This window comes from Etheostoma spectabile, chromosome 14 (assembly GCF_008692095.1).
Source record: "Etheostoma spectabile isolate EspeVRDwgs_2016 chromosome 14, UIUC_Espe_1.0, whole genome shotgun sequence".
Classification (NCBI taxonomy): Eukaryota; Metazoa; Chordata; class Actinopteri; order Perciformes; family Percidae; genus Etheostoma; species Etheostoma spectabile.
The window spans coordinates 11,525,340-11,531,604 of NC_045746.1; the positions used below are offsets into that span (position 1 = coordinate 11,525,340).

Here is a 6,265-nt window from a genome sequence, read left to right on the forward strand (position 1 = left end):
GCTCTGAGCCCTCACTAGAAAAGGACGATTGAGTGTGCAGCGCCCGTGAGCTGCGTGCGTCGTCAGTCACGTGATTGGTCAACCGGTGGTGGAGAGGCTTGTGAGGAGCAACAGTATATTGGAGAGAGGTGTTTAGTTAGCTTGGCGGGAGTCTGGTGGCCTCTGTGATAACCCTGTTCGTTGCGAGTCTGGTACAGGATGTGAGAGGAGAGTGCAGGTTAGGCTAAGCAGGTGTTATGTCACATGCCGACAGGATTTCATTCGCTGGTCACACAGCATGAGGTGGAGGGCAGGAAAGACCAAGGACTTCTTCGCCTCCTCTCCTGTTCCTATACTTCCTTGCTCTTTTGTCTTTTGGATGGCCACAGGCCAGAGAAAATCCACTCAGATGACATTTTAAAACCACTATGTGTGGCATTTATGTTAATATAGCAGGGGGAAATAACGGTTTAATTCAATGTTACCACCAGGGGTGTCAAAGTTGGACATTTTCAGATGCTACAAATAATGGCTTTAAATGAGACTTAACTTTGTTAAGGACTAACTTTGCCTAGTGTACCTTTTCCTTTTCACTTAATCTCTCAGAATGCAACCACCAGAAATAGCCATGCTGTTTTCCATTAATATTGGACTAGAGCCCAGAAATTGAGCTAGCTAGCCATATTATGTTCTATATATTTTTGTCGATTTCTAATGAATTATTGATCTGTAAATGCTATAAAAGGGGATGCCTTCAATTGCTTTTTGTCGACCAACAGTCCAAAACCCAAGACATTCAGTTTACTATAATGTAAGACAAGGAAAAGCAGTAAATGCTCACATTTAAGAGGCCAAAAACGGTGACATTTTTGTCCCTTACTGACAACACGCCTGATGTGCTACAAGGAATTCTGGTCTACTGACACTAATGCTGGTGTGGAAATGGCTTCTCAACCTCTATTATCATTAAAGGATCCTCGTATGATTGTTAAGACATTTGGGCGTTCATTGATTGGGAAGGACTGACACCATAACCTGATGTCCACACGATGCTAGAAACCCCCACTGCAGGGCTGGAATATCTGGAAGTGACGTTACATTTAGTACAGCACTCAACAAGGAAATAGGCCCAGAAAATGGGAGGTTGCATCCCCAGGATGATTTCTGAATGTGCTCAAATGGATTACTTTGAGAAATATGTTTGACATTTCGTAGTAGATTGATACCACTGTCATGTCTTTAGTTAAGTTTAGTTCATTCAAATATGTCATACACATATCAAAAAGGCAAGGATACTGTAACACAATAAGTCAAAGACTTATTTCCTTGTGGTCTGCATTGTAAATATGAAGCAACGTTACAGCTAACAGCTTTTTAGCTTAGTTAGTCACTGGTAAAACTAGACATTTTCAACAAGATATTACATGGTTAAAAGTGACCTTAGAGTAGCTTGTAGGTAGATTTTGTTACCCATGTTTCCAGTCTTAGCTAAGCTAAGCAGCTGCTGGGCTGAACTCAATTCAGCGCCAGATATGAGAGGGTATCACTCCCCTTCTAACTCAGCAAGAAAAGATAAGGAGCGTTAAACTATCCATTATCATAATCTTCAAGACTCTTTATGTTACTCATCCTCGTGAAATCTGACATATGGTATCTGTATGTGCATTATAATATAGCTTTGATTTTATACCAAGGCTCTCGTTCCACTGTGTGTTGACAGCACAATCAAGTTCACATTTAAGTCAATTGATCAATCCGTATTAAAACAAACAAAACAAAAAAAGTTATGGAGTGCTTTTGTGCTTTTCGGAGTGAGAGAACAGTGGTCAGAATCCGAAAGCAGACAGCTCCAACCATCAATATAAATAATAATTAAAATGTGCAAGCAGTGAGCTAGGCACGACCTTAGAAAATGAATCAGACATTCAAAGACAAATTCACGACAGATTTAACCATTTCAATTTTTTTTTTTTTTTTTAAATGGCTGAAGCTTGGGGGTGGACACTTTCAGGAGTTATTTAACAGTCTTCCTCCTCTTCCCTTTGTCTTGAGAACACATTCTTTACCATTTACCACAGCACAGTCATGTTGGTTCAAGCCACACATTGGTCATGTCCCAAACCTACCTGAAAGGCACTGCATAATCAGCCCTAGCTGTCTTGTTCCATGCCACTGTAATCCAATACAACCGGTGGAAATTCACATGCATGCTTTTCAGAAGGGGAGGGGCAGGGGTGTAGGTGGGGTTGGGGTTGGAGGGGGGAAATTGAGAGCAGGCAGCTTCATTTAGCAGAGAAAACAACTGTAGTCTGTCGCCCGGGAGTGCAAAACTAGTTCTGCATTGATCAACAGTAATAAAAAAAAGCATTAAAATGACATCAAGTAATCAACTTACAAGAGAGGCTGTTACAGCCTCCTGATAAACATTCCACTGTCCTTTCAGCAAACCCTCGCCACTGCTCGCGTACTTGCCTTAGCTACTTCTCTCCCGACGTTTCTCTGAGCTTCTGTGGAAGAAGAGAGGCGGGATCGGGTTGCACCAAAGGGGTTGGGGGACAGGACACAGCAGAGAGGCCACATTTAGTCCGCTCGGGTGTGGGTGGGAGGGGGGGCAGGGTGTCAGCTATCCAGACTGGACTGCACAGGTTTGAGAAACTCCGGATCAGTTGATAAGACCCAGAGAGGTTCCCGTCCATCCTGATGATCGTGAGAGGAAGGCAGGGGTGGCGCTCCCCGCCCACCTCTGTAGCGAAGGGCGAGGTGGGGCAGCACCACAGTTATCAGGCATGGAGGATGAGGGAGGTTAAGGGGGGAGAAGGGAGAGGGACTTGAGGGTGGGATCCACTCTGCTGAACAGACCTTAGCTGTTTTGTGTTTTCACAACTTTATGGCTCTTTTCAGGGTCAAAAACGGCAATAGACAAACAATCCGGTCTCCATGACAACATGCAGGAGTTGGTCGACGTTTAGGTCCCAATCTCCGATGCTTTAGTGTCCGAACGGGTCCCATTCAGCATCCAAACAGCGGTAAGGCGGAGACAAGTCCCGGCATATTGGGGAAATTAAAACTCCAATGGATGGCCGAGTTGTAACACATCCCAAAAACTTACTTTCTCCTCAACTCATTGTGTTGGCGAGGGAGGGGCAGATGGGGGTGGGATCTCAGGGTGAGAGGTGTGCAAAAAAAGGGGGTGGAGGTATTGGGGGTCGGGAGTGTCACAAGGCCACCGCGGTGCAGGGGTGTTTCAGCTTGCTGGGGAGCACCCCTCTGTTGAGCTGGTAGAACTCCACCAGGTGGATCAAATCTGTGAACTTGGTGGCGCCGTGTCGAGGCTGAAGAACACCGACCGTCCTCCTCACACTTCAGACCAAGCCAGAGGGGAGGAGAGAGGACAGTAACCATCATGCATAAGGCGTGTACTTTTAACACCATGAGCTACAGTTGTGTTCAAAATAATAGCAGTGTGTTTAAAAAAGTGAATGCTCAAAATCCTTAGTGTTTTATTCCAAAATCTAAATGCATTGGGAACACTGCCATTCAATTCCAAATAAAACATGACCGAAATGATCAAGTTGTGTTCTACCTTTACAGTAAGTGAAGAAAAAGAAATATTAGGCTAAACTAAAACATTACGTAAAACCAAAATGTCTCAAGGGTTTGCTTTACTTTGAATCACAGCACTACCAACTTCGACCAACTTCTGGCACCTGTGAAAGGTATTCCATCCAAGGACGGTTGACCTACATTCCACAATTCCTCTGCAGTACTGGAGTTTGCCTCGGAACAACCTTCTGTGTTACCCCACAAGTGTTCCATAGGATGGAGGTCCGGGGATCGGACGGCCACTCCATAACATCCATCTGGTTCATCTGGAACCAAGACTTTGCTTGCTTACTGGTGGTGTTCTGGTCATTGTCTTGTTGAAAGACATTTTCAAAAGGCTTACTCTTCAGCATAGGCAAAGACCCTCTCAAGTATTCTGATGTTTGGAAGATCCATGACCCTGGTATAGTGATAAATAGGCCCACACCACAGTATGAGAACATCCCAAAAAAACCAGGCGCTTACTGTCTCACAGTGTACTGGGCTTGAATTCAGTGCATGGGGGTCGGAGGACAATCTGTCTGCAGACCCAAACCCAAAAAAGAACAATTTTGTTCTCATCAGTCCACAGAATGTGCGCCATTTCTCTTTGGCCAGTCAATGTGTCCTTTGGCAAATTTCAACTATTTAGTACATGTTTGTTTTTTTAGCAAGGGACTTTGGGGGGGGGGGGCTTCTAGCTGAAAGCTTTGCTTCACATATTATGATCATAATTGACACTGTTACATCCGAATCAATCGCCTCACAGGTAACTTTATGTCTCTTTGAATTTTTGGAGATGATCCATAAATGTAAATGTGCTGTATTTATATAGCGCTTTTCCAGTCTAACAACTGCTCAAAGCGCTTACATCTACAGGAAACATTCACCATTCACACACATTCATACACTTTGGCCGGGGCTGCCGTACAAGGTGCCACAGCTCATTCAGATAAACACTCACACATTCACACTCCGATGCGCAGCACCGGGGGGAACTCGGGTTCAGTGTCTTGCCCAAGGACACTTTGACAATGACTGCAGGGGTGGGAATCGAACCACCAACTTCCGATTGGCAGGCAACCGCTCTCCACTGATCCACAGCCGCCGCAATGAGAGCTAACTGTTTTTTTCCCTCGTTGTTCAGGCTTCGGATGCCCCACAAGGCTTTTGAAATCATTTTGGTGGAGAAGCCTATAATTTCCTGCACTTCTCATTGTTTTGCCTTCTTCAAATCAACTTTTTGACAAAGTCCGCTGTTCCTCGAGCAGGCTGGATGACCCATTTTGCTGAGTTTTAGTGTGAAATGCACTATAACCAGCCATGCCCAATTCAATTTATTTATAGTATCAATTCATAACAAGAGTTATCTCGAGACCTTTACAGATAGAGTAAGTCTAGACCACACTAGACCACATGATGTACAAGGGCCCGACAGTTCTAGTTCAGCAGTCACACAACATTTGCTTCCTTCCTTAAATATGAGCCATAATTGACACCTGTTTCTTCACAGAATCAATCACCTACTAATGGAACACCACACTGCTATTATTTTGAACAATTACAGATTAACAGAATGAGCAGCATGCATGTCATGACTGTTGGTTTTTCTATGGCTCTACAACACTTACTAGTAGGGCTGCACAATTAATCAAATTATCGCGATCACAATTTGGAACTTCCCACGATCAAATTTGCGTGATCGAGCGATTATTTTTTATAAAGCGTCATTTCATAGAACGCTCCGGGTTTTTGCAAAGCCAATTCCCGCTCCGTAGCAATCTCGCTCATTAGCCAGTCAGAGTAGTTTACGCACCGCGCATCTAAGTTTCTAGATGTAGACAGTCCCAGAGGACAGAGTAGCGTGAGGAAAACTCAACAGATAGCTGTCGATAATACGTCAGTCTCAAGGTTTACCAGTTTACCAGTAACACGCAACACTTTGTCCCATCTGTTGTTTTCAGACAACAGCAGTGACCAGTGCTAGCGGTGCTAGTTAGCGCTGTTAGCTTTAGCTGTTAGCAGTAGCGTCTGTTAGCTGTTAGCTCCTCTAGGACGCACGGTGCTAATGCCTCGCTCCTCGTAATGTTGTTATATGGATATGGTTTAATTTTGCGTTACATGACCCATTTCGTGTAAAGCCGTGCCTGTGTTGGATCTTTTACGCTCTCTCGTCCTACTCTCTCCTCTTACTCTCCGCGCCCCGCCCCACAGCGGCGCGGTCCACACTTCGATATTTGTCTGCAGTTTAATTTTATTAACACAGCTGGATATTGGTAAATATGAGGGGCAAACCTGTATTTGTACCAGTGTTTCCATGGTAACCTGCTATCGCGGCCACTACGGCGAAGAACACAGAAGAAGTTGGAATGCAGCTAACTTCAGTTGGTGAGAGTAACAGCGTGTGGAGACGGAGCTGCTGTACCAAGACCTGGACCTGGGCCAGAGATGTGACCCATGGCCAGAATATCATAGTTCATAAAAATGCAGCGCAGTGAAGATACACACGACGTGTGTATCCGCCATTCGACCCGTGCTGGACCCGTTCAAATGATCAGCCGAGCACCGGTGCGTCCTAGAGGAGCTAACAGCTAACAGACGCTACTAGCTAACAGCTAAAAGCTAACAGACGCTAACTAGCACCGGCTAGCACTGGTCACTGCTGTTGTCTGAAAAACAACAGATGGGACAAAGTGTTGCGTTT

At 44.9% G+C, this 6,265-nt stretch overlaps 1 protein-coding gene and 1 long non-coding RNA gene across 5 annotated transcripts in view; one reads left to right on the top strand and one right to left on the bottom strand.

The window, feature by feature from the left end:
- Positions 1-6,265, top strand: part of LOC116701414 (growth factor receptor-bound protein 10) — a 103,142-nt gene that overhangs the window by 68,818 nt on the left and 28,059 nt on the right. The window lies entirely within an intron of this gene.
- The window catches only part of LOC116701424 (uncharacterized), a 28,639-nt gene continuing 28,340 nt past the window's right edge, over positions 5,967-6,265 (bottom strand). Inside the window, exon 5 of the long non-coding RNA XR_004334909.1 lies at positions 5,967-5,977. This is a non-coding gene — a long non-coding RNA (uncharacterized LOC116701424). The remainder of the gene's footprint in view (positions 5,978-6,265) is intronic.